The sequence below is a fragment of the Temnothorax longispinosus genome, chromosome 6, assembly GCF_030848805.1.
Source record: "Temnothorax longispinosus isolate EJ_2023e chromosome 6, Tlon_JGU_v1, whole genome shotgun sequence".
NCBI lineage: Eukaryota > Metazoa > Arthropoda > Insecta > Hymenoptera > Formicidae > Temnothorax > Temnothorax longispinosus.
Genome location: NC_092363.1, coordinates 5045205 through 5066672, shown reverse-complemented (window position 1 = coordinate 5066672; position 21468 = coordinate 5045205). Strand labels below are relative to the sequence as shown.

Below are 21468 nucleotides of genomic sequence, written 5' to 3'. Positions count from 1 at the left end.
ACAGTAACAAAGGTCGATAAATAATTTCGATTTGCATAAAAAAGATTCCGAACTTGTTGATAGAGTTCGAGTGAAGTTTCGTTTCTTAAAAATTAATTGTATGTTGCGAATAACAGATGTCGCCTCCTTTTCTATAACAGGCCGTACGCACTAATTATACCTCCAAAACAAAATTTTTAATTATTTATATATTATTTAAATTATTATATTAATTATTTATATTATTTTATGTAACCTCAGCAATATTTAACTTGGTTCCAAAAATATCTGATTATTAGAATAAGTTACTAAGTTTTTTTTATTAGAATAAGAATAATTTACTGGAGCTCTGATGTCCTCGATACGTACATTTATTTTGTATAATAATAAAGAAGAACTGCAGAGCACATTTATCTAATTCTGCCCTTATTTGATATATGTCAAATGTGCGCCATGTTTAATAACGATATGACGGATATCATGATGCGCTCTATAAATCTAGGGGTTTTTTTTACGATTTTTGCAGCAACGGATCGCGAGATACATTGATAAACCACGAAATAGACCGTTTATTCTATTTCGAGGATGCCGCAAACGTTGTGAGATGTTTCCAGATCTGTCGAAAACAGATTTTGCAAAGTGTCAGCTACAAAAGTTTTGCCGGCAGAAGCACAAAACAGAATCCGCCAACGTGACGGCAGATTCTGCTCGGTTTCTGCTGGCAATCTGTTGTCATCAGATTACATCAGCAGGAGATGCTAGCGGAACACGAGTTTAATGCGGACACACTCGATGCCAATCTGCTGCGATATTTCGCTCGAATAATCTACTGGCAAACTGCTAACATACTGTTATTTTGCTCACTGGAATAATTTTATCGAACGGCGACAGGCTATAGATCTCTCTTGTAGAATGTAGATCGATCGGATATTTTATCAGAGAGGGAAAAAATGTTCATCCATATAGCGTTTATCATTTAGAACGAGGTTAACAAGACCACTTAGGGTCTATGATCCTCGTTAGATTCATAGTCGCGGCAGCGGCGTACGCTCGCGAAACAAATGATTCCGCGCGATTCTCGATGATCGCGCGACGATCATATGCCGCGAGGCGCCGCGCCGACCGGTGACTAATTATTACTAACGAGAGCGAAATTAACTAAGGTGCCTCGCGTCGAATAAAGGCATATAAGTAAAGAGAGTAGCGCGCGATAAGCGCGCGGCGTAAAAGCAGACGTCTCGGTTGAGAGAGACGCGCTGCTCGCCGAGGACGCCGAGCCACCCCGGGTTGGACATCCCATTAGTCGGGGCTCCCATATTTATGCAAATTTACGCGCTCTTCGCGCATGGTCTACGACAATGTGCGAGCCGCGCATCCGAGCCGTTCCCGTTTGCGGGGCCCTACGACGCCCCTAACGCGTAACCGCGATCAACTATGATATCCGGCGGCAACGCCATTAGTAAATAAGGTGTAGTAATTACATCGCGAAGGAGGGAGCGAGAGAGCACCGAGGGAGATACTTAATAATGAGCAATTAAAGCGCGGAAAGGATATTTTATTTTTTTTCCATGCTCTTTCCCCCCTTCGGTAGATATATGTAAAACCATCTGCTGTCCGCTGACGTGACCGCTATTGCTAATTTGTTATAGGAAGAGGGGGGGGGAGGCGTCCGTTTGTCGCCCCGCTGGATTTTTCTCTTCGAAAAGAAAGCTTTCGCATTGATCGCACTTGCAAGGGCCGCTCGCTACGATTACGTGTGTGTGAGGAACGTCAAGATCGTCTCGTATCTTCCTCGACGGGAGATATTCCTTCCCCTGTGCGTGTAATTCCGAACAGCGACGCGTTTCGCGGGGGGAAAAGCGTGACGCCTTGTAATAACGGAATGATATCGCGCGTGAACGAGGCGGTATAGCCATCTCGGACGGATGCATTCCTTCATCTAACGGGAGACTTTCTCTTAATTAGTGGAGAGACGTGCGAATAGAGCGAAGTTTTTGGAGAACCCGAGAGAGACCTTCGAGAGCTGCTGCTTATCGGGCGTCAGGCATGAAAGGAAGTTTGGGAACGGGAGGAACAAACAAAGGCACGTCTTATTGCCGAATCAACGAGACGTGTCTCGAATTCGAGAACCGTTATATGGATTCTGCTTAGCGCGACGTGAAATAGATGAAACTAAACTGTTGAATTTTCCGATATCTGAAATATGCATAGCTCGCGCGTCCTTCTTGCGCTCGATTCGTCGAAAGGATTAAGAGGAGCGTCTTATAATTTACATATTTATTCTTTCGGTACATACAGAAAACAAAGAAGTGTCAAATCGAAACTTATATACTCATCAAATTAACGCATCATTGCTTCATACGAAACAATCTATAACATCATTCATGCAAGTTTTCTTCATTTAACGCAATGTAATCTCATTTTAAGATTTTTACGTTGAAAGATACTTTGAAAACAAGAATATTCTTTCTTTCTATGTAACGAAATACTCGACATCAGGATCGCCAATATTATATCGGACGACGGACTCTTTTCTATAATAATTCCGTTGGTACGAGCTAACGTTTCATCACGCGGCAATTGAATTTTTCAAATTTCTCCCCCGCGCGAGCCAATCGGCGCGGCCCGTTGACATCACGTGACCCGAATTTCGAGGACTATATAAGTGGAAATCGCTTCCGCCCCTCCAGTCGCCTCGCGTCATCTCGTCGGTCGTCATCGGTCATCGTTTCCGCGGATCGCGTGTGTCGTGCCGAAATTTCGCGAAAGTCTCTTCCGCGGGACGCGAACGGGCCGGGCTCACGACCCCCTCGATCGAAGTGGAGACGCGATCGCGGTTAAAAGGCTCCGCGTGCGCTCGCGCACGCACACGAGTTTGCCGTTCGCCGCGGCACATACACTCGCTCGCCTGTTAGTATACCTTCGCGGTGAATTCGCGGTGAATCGAACCTAAGGGCGGCCGGCGGCGTGAAGTGCGGCGCGGACGGCCGCGGCCGCGCGCGCGCGCGCGCGTCGAGCGAGAGAAGCAGCGAGGGAGGGGAGCCCGCGAGACGGAGGGTCAAAAAATGCGAGGCTGCGCGCGCAGCCGCTTTGTCTCTCCCGTCGAGTAGCGGCGCGGCGCGGAGGGAAGGGGCGCTCAGAACCACGAGGGGGCCACCAAGGGTCCGCGAGAGCGGACCATGGCGGACCAGCGGCGAACTGCATCCTCTCAGTCGGCCGCTGAACCCGCGCGCCGTACGGTTGGTACGCGTGCGTTTACCGCGCTCGACCGTCCGTCCGTCCGTCCGTACGTTCGTTCGTTCATACGTTCTTTCGTTCGCACCGCGTATATACCGTTCGCCGTCTCTCCGTATCGCCTTCTCCCGACTCCCGTCGTCGCGACCGACGCGTTCAAGTGAAAAATCCGCACGTTTTTCCCTTCTGTTATCCTTCCCCGAGACCGCCCGGCCCGATCATCGTCGGCGTCGTCGTCGTCGTCGTCCGGTGGTGTTCCATTCGAGGGGAGAGCGGCGGGGCCCCGACCACGGCTGCTCCGAAACGAGGGTGCTCCGACCCGGCGAGAATACGAGATCTGCTACCCCTTTGGATTTTTCGGCGGATCGTCCCTCCTCCTCACGCTGGTAGATCGTCCTCGTGCGCGGTCGACGAGAAATTTTCCTGCATGGTAAGTACGCTACGAACTATATATGTATACTCGAACAATACCGAACGCCGCATTGACCGGCGCTTATTGCCTCGCGAAACGGCCTACCCCTCGCCCGGCTGGCGATTCGCGGGGTTGGGTTGAAAGGGACGAGTGGACGCGGGGGTTTATTGTTCCCGCGAGGCAGTACCGTTACCTCCTCGCCAGAATTGAATAATTAAATACATCGATATCCGCGTCGAGGGGAAGTAGAGGAGTGAAGTTGTCTCTTCTAGTAGCGAGTAGCGAGTAGAGCGTTCTCCGATTCGAGATAATTTCCCTCGTGCACTTGTCCCTTCAGTTTGAATTTCAACGGAATGTTTAAACGATGACTGATCATCGAAAGCGTATATCACCGTGACAATCGATAAGATAAGCGAGATTCCCAATAAGATTCCTGACGGGCGTTTTGTTCTTGCGAAAGATCGTGTATCCCCATTGGAGCACGCTTGAATTTCGAATTGAATGAATTAACGTTTGCTCCGCTATATTATCGGGTAGCGGACGCGATTTTCTATGCCGGTGCGGCAAATTGTAATCCGAACAAATTCTTTTGAGACAGGTTGTGTCGATCTGATAAGCCATTATTTTCTATTTACCATAGAAAAATATACTATCTATAGTAAATAGAAAAAAAATGATATGTATTTGTACGTACATAGAAATATACGTAGCCAACGATTTTTCAATTGGATAATCCCAAATATAGAATCTAACGAAATCTAACACGTAAGTTAGGTCATCGAAAGGATATTATATTTTGCGTTTTATAAAGTACGAAAGGATACAGAAATATGTTAAAGTGCGCGTCTTGTGAGTTTCTAAAAAAAAAAAATGTATTTTGCTCGGGCGGGACAGCTGGATTAGCAGCTATAAATAAAGTAGCGTCGCGCCCGATATCTGCATCTTTTCGGGGTAATCCTCGCTGACGTTCGTCAGCCGAGGGACATCGTTTTTCAGCTTTAAACTCAGCATTAGCGGCGATCGGCTCCGAGTTGTCATCGACCGCGCTTAATCTCGCAGCCGCGATTCTTTCTTTCTTTTTTTTCTCTTCCTGCAGAAATCCATTTTCGTTGCTGCAAAGGTATGCTGTAACGTATGGATATACGTATGCTTTTTTCGTCACGGATTTTTTGCCCCGCTTTGAAATGATTTTTCCTTAGCTTCCAAAGAGGATTATGATTTGCTGCAACTGTCCAAGTTTTAATATGCTACATTTTTGTGATGAAATTTATAAATCCTTAATTTATGAATTTATTAATGAATTCGCGTGAAACGGATAGAAAAATATGATTTTATTATTGTTAAAAAACGGCTGAATGTCCATTTTGACTCGATTTGAAACTATTTTTGCTTTCGAAGCAGATTACCGTAAATTTTTAGCGAGTTACATTTTTATAATTAATTGTGGATTTATTAAAGAATTTATGTAAAATAAATAGAAAAATATCGTTTTGTTTCTTCTTTTTTTGAAGTTTATTATAATTATCGAAAAATCCTATATTTTCTTTTGATAATTCGAAATTGCTTTCGAGCTATTAGCTAAGAGTCACTGGTAATATTTTCGTTTGGAGAATATCCGTTCTAAATGGGACAAAAAGATCCGTGACGAGAATGATATTCGAGATGACGTTTTGGGGGGCACCACGTATACTTCTAATAATAAAAGCTCTCAGAGTGACTCGCTAATGAGTACGCCGCGAAGAAAGGGAACGGCCGCGCTCGCCGGGTTTTCACACGTGCACGCCAACGCGAGCAAAAGTGACGCAACAGAGAGAAAAGTGCTCGCTATCGCGGAATAAAGTCGGCTTTTTGATTCGCGCGCTTTGCATGCAATCTCGCGCGTTGTGGTGGCTCCGTTAGTATCTGTCGCAATAGTTCGCCAGAACTATAATATTTTTGCGCCTGGCAATTCGTTGCTCGTCTGAAAATCATTAGTCAGCCGTTAACGTGAGGGCCTCTCTGTGTTGAAACACTTTTAATAATAAAATAAATGCATTACGGGTCGGAGGAAAGAAAATTGGATCTCGATCTTTATAAACGGTCTTCATTACTCTAACGTCTGCGCGGACACGCTAATAAACGCGATAAACGATCGCGGTGACGCATAATTATTATGCGATTATCATTACCGGCGCCGTCCGACGTCGATGCGCTCGAATAAGCGCGTTTCCTCGTATCGTTCTCGCCGAGAAAGTCATCCCGCGTATCGATGATCGCGACGATCGCGCGTGACGTAACGCGACATTTTCGAGTTTTCCGCGTCCCTCGTGAACGACCGGTTTTCCTGAGATTTTTTTTCGACGGCGCCGGTCACAGATGCGTGCGTATCAAGTGTATCATGTAAATGTAGAAACGGGAGGGGGTCCCGCGCGTTGAATAACAATGCGCATTTCCTCGGCGGCTCGTTCTCTAGTAGCGCACAAAATTGTGCGTGTCTCGCATGATATAATCATGAGCGGCACTAAGAATGGGATTAACATCGTACGAAGTGGAGCTGTAATACTGTGGAGTCGAGTACCTATGTCACGCGTCGAGTGAACATGTCGTTTTATCATGTGACGAGACTTCCCCTAGCTCTTCTTCGGTATACCTCGTTACTTCCTCCGGATGAAGTACAATGAAAAAAAAGGGCAAATTATAGGCTGCGCAAAGTACGACTTCATATGCGTATGGAATCTTCATCGGGCCCCGAACGTATTTTCAGGAAGTAGGACTCAGCTGGCGTACGTTGACTCTGACATTTTCAACTTTTTCCTCTCGCTGCTCTCGCACGCATTTTTTCTCAGGAAACGACAATTTTTATACATGCACGATGTTGTATTTATGCCACGTATGTATTGAATAAGATTTTTTTTATATTTCTAGAATTTTAAACACTTAAAGTATATATATATTGATAAACAAAACGTTGCTACAATGGAAGACACAATATTCGTGCTTCCTTCCATTTGAATCTTGACAACATAAGTCATCAATAACCGCAATTTAGCGTAATTGGGATAATTGCTACAACATTCCCATCGCGGGGAAAGCTACCGTCCGGGCGCTTTAGTCCGTAATTAAAGGCGAAGGTGCGTTTCCACGCTCTTAGGTGTTAACAACGCCAATTATCGATAATCGTGATTTACAACTATAATTCTCGATTACATTCTCGTATATCCAGATTGATACAGCCCGTAATTGATAGTGACGTATGAGCGAGATTACGTTTAATACGTAGCGACGTTGTCATCGAGGAACATTTGGGGGAAGGAGACTTTCGCGACTCGTGTAGTTCGATTTCAGAGCCGCTCGAGAGCGCAAACCGCCAAGTTATGCCAACTCCGACATTAGTGTCGCAGTACGACAATCGATCTTTCCGGCTAACCCGTACTACCGCAAAGCTTCCGCTGTGGAAAATCCCACTTCGCGTCTATTAACCCTCGGTTATCCTGAACAAACGACTGTCACGTAAAATACGAAATTAAAAATAAAGAAAAGACCATGAAACATACAAGATATAATTAAATTAAAAGATATAATAATATTAAATACAAAAATTTAAAATAATATAAAATGCAAAATACAGAATTTTTTAATGTATATAATTTTTCGTACATAATATTCCGTGTAAACTTTATTAATATGAAATATATACTTATATTATTGTTATTTATTATCATTTTTTATATGTATACATAAAATATTAATATTATTTTATTAATACATATACTACGATATATATTTTATATTCGCAGATATCAAAAGTTATTGTTACGGATAAACTTATAAACGAGGAGTGGCGGTTATGATTGAGGGAAAGTATTTATATCGGCAACCATGCGTCCGCGCGGTATCGTCACGTCATGAAATAATAGTAGGCTCGACTTGACGTAGATTCGAAGTGCTGCGACACACGTGTACGGATACCCGAGGCCCCGAGGCAATAAAAAACGGTGTCCTTAAAGGTCGCCGAGCGCAATTATGTCTAATCTCTATCTAATGATACCACTAATGATATCTCCGGTTTATCCAAGCAACTTTCATTTACGTACAATCGCGATTACGCATTAAGGCACACGTTCGCGATAAAGGGGAGTCGTACGCCCCGCGATTCGACCCCATTCGACGTGAAACTTTACGATACATTCTCGCGACCCTTCAATCCGTATCTCCGTATCTCCATCCGCACTTAAGACCATTTAACGGTACATTCAATCATTTTATATATTTAGACTTTACGATACAAATATGTTATATTTATATGGGAAAACCGGTGATAGAGAACGGGTTTTACGGCGTACCTCGCCGGTTAATGAACGAGACCGGGGAAAAATCACGGACACGCGTCGGGTCTAAGATTTTGCGCACGCTGATGAGAGACGGTGTCGATATTTGCGCGGCTTATTGATTGACCCTTGAAACCCACGTGTGTGTTGCCAGGCGAGGCGACGCCGCAGGAAGTAATTCACGTTTCCAGCGCGCGTTTCCCCTTTTTCTCTCCTTTGTCGCCGCGCGTACAAATTCGGGCTTTAACTTCGGCCAGCGCTTCTCTCGTAAATCATCCCGACACGGCAAAGTCGCCGCTATTGCTTCTGAAAACATCCCGATGCCACGGTCGCGTTAACTCTGCAAAAGCATCACGCTGGGCACGTTTTATACCGATAGTCCGAGGTCGCAATTTATTATACCTTCGATGTGTCTACGAATAACTTTTGTATTATAGGGTATTGTTATTTACGTAGAATTGTTACGTAGAATATTTTTCATAGCTTCTCAAATGAGTTATCGCCACAGCTTTGTGATTTAAATGACTGAAATATTTCTCTGACTGTTGTGTAATTTTTTATTGGAGATTTTGTTAAAAATTCTTATTCTTGTGTGTGTTACAAATTCAATTATTGCACAAGAAATGAAATACATCTATTTTTAAGAACTCTTTCTACGGACGACCACTTAAAAGCATTCAACGGTCACAATCGATGACTACAGATGTCACGTTTTATGGGACACTAGTAACACGTTTATTCCATGTTTCCATTATCTCGCACACAGAGCTCCGCTTGTAACATCGGCTTACATCGACACGATCGTTTTCCGGACGTTTAAGAGCCCCTCCCTCTCCCCGTCCTCCTTCGAAAGCACTTTGGCCACCGGATAGTCGGATAAATCTTTTAAAACGTCAGCTCGTCGACACGTCGAGATATTTCATATTCACGTGGGGCAAGGGGTAGGCGAAGGGAGGCCCCGGTGGTGGGCGCATCTTTTCCCGGATTTGTCACGGCGTCTCGATACGCCGGCCCTTAAAAGTTTCGCTACTCGTACGAGCGCGCACGTGAACACGCGCGCAGCCTTTTAATTGCCCATATTTTTAGCTCGGGTGTCCGGTTCGCCCGCGACGATAAATTTCTCCGCTCCCTGACTTCGGCGGGATCGCTGGCGTTCGTTCCCTTCCTTCGCCCCCCGTCGTCGTCGTCGTCGTCGTGAATCTTGTACCTGGGTCTTACACCTGAGAGAGTGCAGTGGCGTATCCCTTCCCACCGGATCCGATCCGAAGGGCCCTGTTGCTTATAATCCGAAAGCGGAAGGGGGGAGGGTCGAAGGAAAGATGAAAGAACCAAGGGGAAAAGAAAACAATTATGACTCGAATACGAAAGGCGCGTATTTGTAATAAAATACCGGCCAGTTGCTAGATATATAATTAATAATGTTTAATGGGCTGATGTGTTATACGGGAAAATAGCAAATGAAACCTATCACACGGTCTACTGTTAGATTATTGTTAATGCGCGATGCCAAGCTCTAATCGCATAATATTAAACTAGTTTCGAACGCCATTAGGTCATTATTTTATGCAGAAAAAACGCGAAATAATAAATCGAGAGACTACACTGATTTAAACTAATACCTTGAGTTAAATAACATTTTGTTATTTTTAACTACCGTGTGTGTCGTCGAAATTTATTATTTTTATATAAAACTAACATTTTAACTTTATTGGTTTAATTAACGTTTAATTAATTAGTTAAATTAACGATATATTTTTTGAATAGGAACAGTGGCTTATAGAAACATGGTTAAAAATAACTGAAATTGAGTATAATTTGACACTAAGAATTTAACAGTATATGTATCACGCAATTGGTGTTTTCTGGCTTTGTTAGCTGGTAAATTCGGAGAAACTTCTTCGCACAAGCCGTATCTGAGAGGTTAATATGTACTATTTTACACGATATTGACTGATGGCAAACCTCGAACAAGAATGAAACGGTACAATATACTTATTCGCATTGCCGTACTTTCCGCATGATTGCACGAACGCTACAACGAAGCCGCAGAATTTTTTTTTTCGCCGCGACGCGTTTCCACGTCTCGTTACCTCGTAACCCTCGCGGGACACAGGAATCGGATCAGGATCATTGCGGAACAACAACGTTGCACGGTACATGAAGGAGAAGGAGGAGGAGGAGGAGGCGGCCGCATATTGTCGAGGCGTAACGGATCAGAGTGAAAGTCCGAGACACGACTCGCGCCGCTCGCTTGCTCGCGAGCGAGTCCGTCTCTCTTCGAAGAGGAGCCTTCGAAGGAGCCTTCGAAGGCGCGATACCGGGCTTGACTCGAACCGGGTCCGAAATAGTCGTGAGCGCGGCGTTCGCGCCTCCCGGCCTACCGATACTTACGCGCAATTACGAGAGCGTACCCTCTTTTTCGGTCTCCTTCTTTCCACCTTTCCTCTCCAGGAAGCACCTTCCTCACTCGTCTCGCTCGGGCACGCGTTCGTTTTCGCTCCTGTTTCGCTTCGATGAGAGGCGCGTGCGAGTGCGTGTCCGTGCACTTCCGACCCAACTACTGGCCCAAGTGCCCCGCGCCACTTACGCGTTTTAGTGGCGAAAGGGTCCTCCACGAGACGTTTCAACAGATTATTTTTTATCGCCGAGGTGCGATACCCTTTCGCTTTCGGCGATTCCGGATCTACGTATACAGAGAACGCACGCTCGCCATTTCCGTATCTTCGATGCTCGTCGTTTGCCAAATGTAAAAGTCGTTGCGACTAAATTGGAGTCTGAGAATTTTATTGTCCAAAGATACGTTCGCAAAGAATATCGCTCTCAATTGTTCGTCGTATCTCGCGGTCTTTCATGATTCTTTATTTATCGAAGGATCGCACAAAGAACCCAGAGACGTAGATACGATTGAGCAACAAGTGTCCACGTATTATTCGTTTCGAAAGTCCAAGTGACGGAAGTGCATCCTATTACTCCGTGTTCGCGGAATTGCCACAGACGGTATTAATTGCTGAATCAGAATATAGGAAGCAGCCGTTGCGATTGGTGATTCACGATGCCTACATTTCGATTTCTATGTCAATATATGACGGGATATAAACTGTATATTTGCCTGCGCTAAATTGGACTAGTTTGTGTAGGTTGATAAATAGAGACCTTGTTCGAGATATTCGAATGGAACCGCAAGTCGATATTCAGCCCGGTTACAAAGCTCCTACAAAAATACCGAAAGAACTATTTAGAAGTACAGGCGTGGGCATCTCGAAAATATAATCTTGATTGAGCTCGTATTAAACATTCATCAACTCACGCAATATCGATGACATTCGAAATTAATTAAACATTTAGAAGTGTCTAAATATTTGAAGCATCGGTGTCACCAATGAATTCTTTGAGACATAAAGTTCTCGCTTTTCGAATTGTATTTCGATTTATCATAAATATATGAAAAAATTACTTTAATTAAAGATAATATTAATGTTATGATTGGTTAAAAAATTATTTGTTAATCGGAGATGAGAAAGTCGAGTACAGTTTTTTTTTTTCTAAATGGACCCGGGATGAATGATGGCAATCTCATCTTCATCTTTATATCGAGAAAGTCTCTCGCTACGAGAAAGTCCCGTAACTGCGTAAGCCGTGGCGAATGTTGGGTCGAAACAATGACCGGTATTCGGAGCGTGCATTTATTTAAATCGCGAAGAGAGGCAAGTGTTGCTCCTTGCGCGCCGAGTACGCAGCGAAGAGGTTAAATATATCTCGGCCTGGCCTAACCGTTCCTCCTCCTATCCTCATTCCTTTCGAACGGCCGGTCTTTGCTAAGTCAGATTCGAGTGCAGGCACTTCTAGGCGAGAACCACGCGAGGGTCGCCCCGATGACGAATGTGATCAGCGAAATTTCCAAGATTAGTTACGGGAAACCATTGCAGGGACCGTTTGTTCGTAAATCTCATTACTCACGGGTTAGGTAGACAGATCGCTTATCGCGATAGTCACGATGGAAAATGCCGGGATTTAATATCTTAATTAAATTATTCGCGCTGTATTCGTGCGAGATTTGTGATGCTAATGCGCATTTACGGTCTAGTTCTGGCGGTTTAACGTCATTGCTCAACGGTACCGCAGTTAATAGCGATCTGTTTAATTTGTATAAACATGTATATTTGATATTCAGCGTTAATGCGCGCTTGTTGACGGAAAATCGAGCTCACAATTGCGGAATTGATTATTTTGAAAATTCATTGGATTAAATTTCGTAATTAATGCCGATGAGAGGACAGCCGGAGGGGGTGATTATGCATACAGCCGCGTAGAATACCGCCCAAGGAAAATATTTGGGCCGGAAATTATGCGCGATATTTTCGCACTCCAATAATAAACTAAGCTACGCGCTCGCAGCGGATAACGGATAGCGGACCAAACGAATAATGATCGTTAAATTGGAGCTGACGAGCGCAGCTTTCGTTCGTCGACGCGTGATACTATCGTCGCGTGTAATCCCGATTTATTTCTCGCCCGATTTCAATTACGGGAGCCGTGCGCTGAATCATAAAGCTCCGCAACCCGTCAAATGGAAATAAATGCGCGTTGATAATTACGCGTATATACTTTTGAAGCGATATCCACATTTTTGTGAAAAAAGCATACTCATTAGCTTCACATGCGAGCGCATCGAAAAGGTATCGATTGGATTATACGTCCAAAACTGTACAAAGGATTTTACGCCCTATAATGGAAATAATGTATCGCGTTTTGTATAATTAAACATCGTGTAATTATATATTGTATAATTAAATATCAATTTATTTTTCGATGCGCTTCTTTATATGGAATTAACAAATATGTTTTTACAAAAAAAAAATCCCGCGCAGTTATTGAAGGCGTATTTATTTCTGTTTGACGGGTACGTAACGCGAGTGTGCCATGTGATGTAGGTGAACGTTTTTTCACTTTGCACTCTTTAAAAAATACGACTGCAATTTGCAGCGGGTAAAATGCCGATGCGTCTGCGAAAAAATACGCGCGATAAGTGCCGCGGCGCGTACAAATGGGAAGTGTGCGGTTCGCCCGTGGGTGCTTGTACGATGTGGAAGGAAAAAAAAAGGAGTACGAAAGTGCAAGTCGTTTGCGTAACGCGTGAGTTACTTACGGCGGCGTTCACATCGCCAGTTAACAGCGCAATGTGCGCCGGTTAAACAACTTACAGTCGTTCCACTGTTACGGCGCTTTAACAGCTCGCTAGCAATAATATTCTACGTGACGTAAAATTGTTTAATAACTAATAAAAATATCCGAGGTTCGCTGACGTTTCGACAAATGCGTGGAAAAAGAAAAACCGACCGGGTCGTTCGTAAGTTTTAAAGTTTCGCACGTTTGTCTTCCACATAGCTTTCAGAAAATGCAATGTGGGATATCACGAATCGAGACAAATTTGTGCTCGTTGACGATGACAATACAATTTCGCTAACGAACGAAGGAGCGTTACGCGGCGTGTATGTGTGTGCGTGTGTAGGAGATTTCTCACGAGTGATGAAAGTGACTTCCCCGATCGACCTCTCCACACTCGATAACACCGACGTTCCTCTAAGGCTTCTGTTTATCACGGGTATCGCTTTACGGGATTGTTTGCGCAGATAGGCGGCCGGCAATCGGAGCCAAGGTTCGCTTTGAGAAAGTTACGGCCTCGACGACAGAGTCGAGTAAAAATTTTGATAGCGCCCACGTAAGGACGACGTAATAAGATAATAAGATTATACCCTCCGTTTTATAGAGATTACTTGTTGCGGTGTTCTTAAACGCAGCAATAAAATCAAATCCAATTTGAAATACGACATACACTCTTCTTGCCGGGGATGGATATAAAGAAAAACTAAAGGTGGAGGATATTTATGATATTAACGGAGATATTACGGTACTGGGGTACGCGAGCTACTTGTTTTTCTCTCTGAATTATAAAATTGTGCGGATCGATTATGATGATTGGCAGCCAGATGGTTTGAGGTTGTAAAAAAGATCCCAGATGAGACTGTGCGAAAGCGACATAATATTGCAAAGTCATCTTTTCACGGCGATGGCTTTGCAACAGTCGTTATTTATCGAGTTTTCGAGCCGTTATGTCATACCGCGTTATTAGTCTATCAACCAATATGAAAACACAGATATTGGAAATTATACGTTGCGCGATGTAATCATCCCTCAATCATGCACAACCTTAAAAAAAGAGAGAGAGAGAGATACCCTCGTAACCTTCCAAATTGCAATTCGCACGCGTGATTAAGCGCAATATGCATAACTACCCGCGACTATCACGTGCATTGTTGCATTCGTCGGTTTTCTCGAGGATTTTGTACAACCACCGTTAATTATAGCAATTGCTGCATGGTACGCATTATCGCGGAATGCCGTTATGCAAACGAGAATAGATTTCGCCAAATAGACCGCGAAAAAGACAAAATGAGAGTAACGAAATATTGCAGCAAGGAGTACAGAGATCAAAAGGAGTCGAAGTCGGTCGCTTTCGACTCGGTCGCCGCAAATTCCGTCGTTCCGATTGCCGTTCGTTGACGAAGGATGTCGGCGGGGATCGGCAGGTTCTTCGACGGCTATCGTTACTTTACTTCCCACGACCGGATCCGATCCTAACGGCCGGCGGTGTCTCTAAACACGCCCGGCTGAAAAGGCGGAGGCGGTGCTGCGAGGCCGGATAAGTGTCGGGGTCCGTCTTCCTCGGCATGAGGCCGGACCAACTCAAGTGTTGAACTCAATTCCGTCAGGTTCAATCTCGCGTTCGTTTTCGAATCCCGTTCCGAACGGAAGTTGCCGGACATCTCGCATAACACATCACATACAACGTGTCGTCATGAGTTTCCGAAAAGTAGACATCTCCATGATCCTCTCTGTGTGCACAAAAGACGGTCAAATGTTGCAATTTTTAACCAAATTTCTTCAGAGAAATAATTAATGAATTTTAGAGTTCTTCTAATGTATACAACGTGATATAAATGTGATAAATATTGCACCAGGGAAAGTATAATATACAATTTCCTTTATTATTTTATATTACTGTATATAAAATATCATCACAATAATATATCATATCATTTATACTTTATAATCACAAATGTCGTTCTTTTCGTTAATAATAATTTCTCAAACAAAAAGTAACGATAGAAAATACAATCGTGACAAAAAATAAAAAGGTCCTTTCCACTTTTTATTCCATAAATATCGAGGGGAATATTCATGTTGCAGAGAATACACTGCATTTCTGGCAACATTGTCTGGCGTGAGTCATCGCGGCGCTTCGCTGCGGTGAGTTACCGTTAACTCTTAGCACGACGACGTTGAATCCGCGAGCACGTGAGAACACGCCTTTTTGCCGTGCTCGTTATTTCCGTCAGCGAACTCGGCTTGGTTGTTTGTTTACGCAGCCCAAGCCTTTTCCGAGGCTCGACGGGTTTAAAGAAAACGCGAAGGGCTCCGAATGTCTCTGTTAGCTCGAAAACGTTGGGAGATAAAACGGCGTGCAGTTTACCGAAGCTTTCCGAGGTCTTTTTCGTTTGCGATATAGTTTATCATTTCGCGAATTTCTCTCGCAATTTTGCTGAAAATTTCGTTCCTCCTCTGCACTGACAAAATTTCGCGCCGCCTTTACGTGAACATCAGTCTGCACGTCTCGCTCGGTGGTGGCGTAAGACGTTATGAAACGTGACGCGAGAGCATATAAAACGTCTCCTCAATTACGAGCTCGCTCTATTCAGACGCTCAGATGCGTCTTAGCGAAATTGGCTTTTCTTGTCTCGCACGAATCCGAGGCCGGTTTAACCCTTTTCTCTACGTCGTATTAAGCCACTTTGTTGAACTTATTGACAAACGAGATAGGAATGTACCGTAATTGCTAACGTAAAGTAATGGTGTCGCAAGTTGAGAGAGTGGGGAGAGAGAAAGAGGTCTTGATTAATCGTGAAAATATTAGAAATTTTCGTGAAGTTCATGAAATGATATACACATAACGAGAAACAGTGTCAAAGTACCGAAAACTGGCATACTTTTTCTTGACTGCAACTTTACAAATTTAAAGTCGATTTTTTTCTAATAAAACTTTTATCTCTTAATCGTGATTTTTGTTCCATTATTTGCTTCAAAAAAATTTTTATTTCTAGATATATTTTAAACATTGACTGACAAGATTGGTTGCGCAGAGTCAAATTTTACCGTTTAGCTGCATCGTAATGCTTCAGCAAGATCCGGTATGTCCATCCGGTATGCGAAAGGAGAGAGAGAAAGAGAGATTGAGATGCATGTTCTTTTTTCATTTATTTTTTTTGCGGTACGCGCGCATATTGTACTCGCGTGATCGCCCTTCGTAGTCGTCGTCGGGTGGTGCTGGTACGTACGAGAGGAATAAATTGCGTGGGACGTGATGCTTATGAAGGTAATTGAGCACGTGTCGCGTCGCGTTGATGAGCTATTATAAGGATCGCCGAGAATCAGCCGTCCTTATAAAAATTGTCCGTTCGCGCGCCCGCGCGAACGCGTTTGACAAGGGGACATTACGAGAGACGACGTCGTGCATCAAGGCTTGACGGGCGCGAACGAGAGAAAATTACGCTACAAATTCGCACTCTCTCGCGAGGCGAGAGGACCAGCTGACGACTGGCGGCGCGGACAAAAGTATAGATGATGCGACGCCCGGAAAGACCTCTTTCAGGGTCGGCTGCCGTAAAGCGAGCGTAAATGGCTTCCCCGCGCGAAGTACGTCATTGACCGAGGAACGAAGTCTAAACTCTGTTAGAGCAGTTAATTCAAAATATAATTACATAAAATAATTAAGATTTTTAAGACTACGTTATTTTTATATTGAGAGCTTTCCAGCAAGTGACACAAGTCGACACAAACGTCGTTCTATTTTTTTTTTCAATGAGTAACAAAGACAAAACGACACTTGTGTCGACTTGTGTCGCTTGCTGAAAAGCTTCCATTGTTAAAAAGTTTTGGACGGGTCTTCTCGAATTCGTTTGCTTCAGGGGCACGAAGTGTGCGAATGCGGCCCTGTCGCCCGTATCTTCTTAAAACCGTAGCAGCCCATCTTCTGTAAATTACTCGACAGTTGTCATATGGGGTCCCTCGCTTCCCTCAGACGCTCCCGCATGATATCGCTTTGAAGTCTAAAACCAAAGAACCGCGTGAGATCATTCGCACCACGTAGGTCGGCATCGCGTGCATCCGGGACAAAGGAGTAGCGAAACGTAACGTGTAATATGTAAATGCAGAAACTGAGTTAAAACAGATGTTTTGCTGAGATGATTATACGCAGTGATATGCGAAAAGTCGGTTTATAGTCAGCGACTTAGACACAAAGAAGCGTATGTTAAAATTTCGATGTAAAACTACGTGAAAGAAGAGATCTCACGCGCGCATACGATACGATTTTGATTTGAGGGAATAAAAAAGGAGTAGAAAGATTTATTTATCTCGTGTGTGCACGTGTATTAATTTTCAACGACGTAACTTTCGGTTATTTTCGACGTGGCTGCGACGTGGGACGCGATACCCTCTTACCTTATGCCATTACCATCGTCGTAAAGTACGAGCCCTTAAGGGCAGCCGCGGGAAAACAATTTTTGCGGCCGCTCTTTCAGAATCGGCCGCCCTTCCCTTTTAGCTCCGTTCCGGGATTTACAAGCGGTCGTCGCGAGCGGCGAGAGGGCGCGGAATTATTTATAATAATTACAAACATGCGAAAAAAGTTTCGCCGTTGCCCGGTCCGTGCCGCGCAGGCAAGTGAGCGAAACACGCGAGAACGGCCGTTCTCGCACCACGTGCGTGGACCAAATGTAACGCGAGACGCCGGGGATTAATGCCTCGCCATTCATTACAAACTTCTGACGTGTACGTCTTTTTTTACACGTGATCGGCTTCGAATTCGTGCGAGTAAGAGAGGCGGAAGCAATCGGGACGAAAAACAAGCAAATAAGAGAAAGAAAACGTATGAATGAAAGAGAAGATTCCTAAAAAAATTCATAGCTTTACAAGAAATCTATTAAATTAGATAAAAATTGTGTAAAAAAATTAAATCAGATAAAACTAATAGTTGAAATGAGAATGCCATGTTTTAAATTGCACATTATTTTATTTTACGTGCAAAAAGGCACGTGGTACTTGAAGAACCGCTAGCACTTGGAGTTAGGAAGCATGAAATTGGGGTCTCTTATTTCGGAGAGGCTCATCCACCCCACGACGTTAACTCGGTCCAGTTTAGGTCTCAACCGCGGCACGAAGTGCGCGGTAAGGCGTTATGGAGCGTCTTTTATCACCGCGAAAAACGTTCTCACGCGAAACGAGTTTCGTGCGTTTGTAAACGACGTTCTTTCCGTTTCGGTTTTTACTCTGCCCCGACATGTCGCTCTAGTTAACCCAATTTAGCGCGATGAAAGGAGGAACGTAGCTTCCTTTTGGTTTTATTACAAAGATATTAGGGTGATGCTATCTTAATAGGGACACCTTATCCGGGCATTCAAAAGGGAAGCGCGATTAAGCGATTACGATTTGCACATTTCACATTTACATAATTTCGTGCGTTCTACTCTGATTGAAATCTCGCACGAGGTCGCGTTTCTCAGAACAATAACTTTCGAAAGATCGCTACGGATATTCGATGTATCGCGCGAGAGTATCAGTGCCGTTGCTGGGTCGGTCTGTGCCCGCAAATCATTATCTTTAATTCATCGTCAAAAACCCGCGTCAGGTAGTAATTACGATCGCGCATACGTGCGTGTACACGCGGCGTTGTGGCACGTGCGTCAGCCGGACGGGCGCCAGCACGTGCAACGCCGAAATGGGGTCTACGAAGAAGACGCGCGAAGGCAGATTGTGCGATCACTTTCGCGAATGCGTATTCCGTGTATCTCCTTCTTTATTAAAATATTAATGAGTTTTACTCTCTGGAAATAACGATAAAATTCTCAGCTAAATATAGCTTGGAGTGATAATTTCGACCGTCATCCACCTGCCTCGGTTTTTTTCTCATGAAGAGATAAAGAATAATAATACGATCCCTCCGCGCGCGGGATGGATATTATTTAGAATGATAAGAGCACACGCACTCCGCGTGTATTCATTTATAAGTTTTACTCTTCGACAACGACTCTCGATAATAAGATTCCCCGGTAAACACGGAGTGTGTCTCTCTCAATGGACCTTCAGACCCGAGAGAGCTTTACTTACCGAGTGCGCGGTACTCGGTGATAAAACTCTCCCGAGAGTGGACACCTCGCCTTAGCCTGGAGGTCCGACTGGACGGGATGGAAATATTTGACTCTTGCCCTCTCAAATACACGGACAGAAAGGGACTAACTCTTGCGTGCGCGCGCGAGCGCGCGAGCGGAGCGAGCAAACTCGTGAGCGCACGCATGCACGCACGCCTTCACGTTCGCATATGTACCTGCGCGGGTCGCACGTGTTGTATGCCGGTGTCGCTCGGGCTTGACTTATGTGTGCAGCAGCTGCAGCACCGCAGTGTCATTGACATCGGCGGCGCACACCAGTTTCCACGTCGCGCTCACTCACGCAGCCAACCAGCCAGCCAGCCAGCCAGCCAGCCAGCCAGCCAGCCAGCCAGCCAGCCAGCCAGTCAACCAACCAACCTACCTACCCACCACCACCATTACCACCCGGCTCTTGTCCTCCTACCGATCGTACATTACACGCGAGGACGATTATAGCCCCGGCATGCTAACCGGCTGGCTGATGTTCGCTGTTCGCGCTCGCGCGCGATGATCCTCCCGCCCTTCCTCCTTATTTCTTTAAACTTACTTCGCGAATTCGCTTCGGACTATCTTACGGGTTCTTCTCTCTGCTCGTCTCGACCTTTCGAAACTATGCGCAGCTATCGATAACGCGATCTCGAGAAATTATAACGGTTCAGTATTTAATACTGTATTATTAAGTTCGCGACGCGAGAAAAAGATCCTTCCCTCGATAGTCCTCCTTATTTTTCTCTCTCTTATCATTTATCTTCCCTCTACTTTATCAGCTTTGTCGTCTGAGAGAGTTGCACGTCCTGCTCGTCGAATTAAGGGGCCTCACGTATGAGTGTGGGTGACATGGGTTCCTTTTCGGGCGGCTTGCATGGCGATGATTTATTCCGCCGCATCCGAGTGTACTTTGTACTTTTCACGACACTGACTCTCGCGCGCTGTCACTCGAGCGAATGAGAAATTCCGGTCGAATTGAAAGCGACACAACATCGTATTCGGGGAAAACGGAGCACGGAGAAGTTTAAATTGATATTTACATTGTAATGATCGCGTTCGACTTCTTCGAAAAGTATAAATTTAAATGTATAATAAAATACTTCTGGGTTTATTAGGATATGCTAAATCTATCTGCATAAAATATTTCAACGTCTTTCGACGTTTTTGTAACAGGAATCATTAAATGCAGGATTCAATTGCTGCACAATGGCGACGAAAGTGAGAGGGAGGGAGTAGGACACACAAAAATTTTCCGAGGCAGACTTGATGAGATGAATCGAGGTGAATACCGAGAACGTAGTGGAAAACACGCCGACAGCGGAACGATAATTTGGTTCAGTATGGAAATTGCGGGAACATCGTGAATGTAATTTTGGAGGGGCAATGCGCAGGCAAGAGATGATGAGAGCGACGAGGATAACTTTGGATGATTCATACCGAATGATTATGTGAACGAAAGTAGATTACAATCTCCTCGTCTTTTAATACCTTCTTTATTCAGAAACATTAATTCCGAATGATGGATACAAGCGGTGCGTTCTTTGAAACATTAGAGTTTAAGAGGTATGAGTTTTTTAGACATGTAAAATTCTAACGTATAATAAGAAGAGAGATGCCAATGACACCGCAATGGAATATGAGTCACGTGTCAAACGCCAGCCCGATTCTAACTCGAGCCTCTTTCTCTAGGAGGTCGTTCCGACTTTAGGATTCCACGCATCTCGCTCGCCATGACGTGCTCGCGCGCGGACAAGCTTTCCGAGACTTACGGGCGATCATTTTTCAAGCGCCTTCTTCCAGTTGCCTCTCTCGCTTTCTTTCTCGCTCCCGGCGGAGTTAGTCACGTCTAGTCACCTCCTGCCAGTCCGGGGTGTCTTCCTTTAGTCGCTTTCTTTCTCCTCTCGCCTCGCGCCTGACTTCGCATCTCCGGGCGGCCGAGTTGCCGTTCCTGTTATTCTTATTTCCGCGCTGACTCGACTCTCTCTCTCTCCCTCTCTCCTATCTTTATCCTCTTCCAATCTTGCTCCTGTTTCGTCTTTCCCTACGCTGCGCCTCGCTCCCTTCTGCCATCGTCGAAGTCTATTCCCATTCGCCGAGCGCGATAGCGCGCGGCAGCGCTGCCGGAACTGGTCCATCGGGGAAAGATTCTTCGGGTAGGCAGGTCGAATCGGAGAACCGCGACTTTAATCTCGCTGCCAGCGTACATTCCGGATTCCAACGACTCTTACCGTTGACGAGGTCTCTCTCTCTCTCTCTCTCTCTCTCTCTCTCTCTCTCTATCTCT

General features: G+C 44.7%; 1 protein-coding gene across 1 annotated transcript in view; it reads left to right on the top strand.

Moving 5' to 3' along the window:
- Nucleotides 1-3161: 3161 nt before the first annotated feature.
- LOC139814630 (uncharacterized) overlaps nt 3162-21468 on the top strand; it is a 145743-nt gene continuing 127436 nt past the window's right edge. Inside the window, exon 1 of the mRNA XM_071781045.1 lies at nt 3162-3643. The gene's annotated coding sequence lies outside the window, so the exon portion shown is untranslated. The remainder of the gene's footprint in view (nt 3644-21468) is intronic.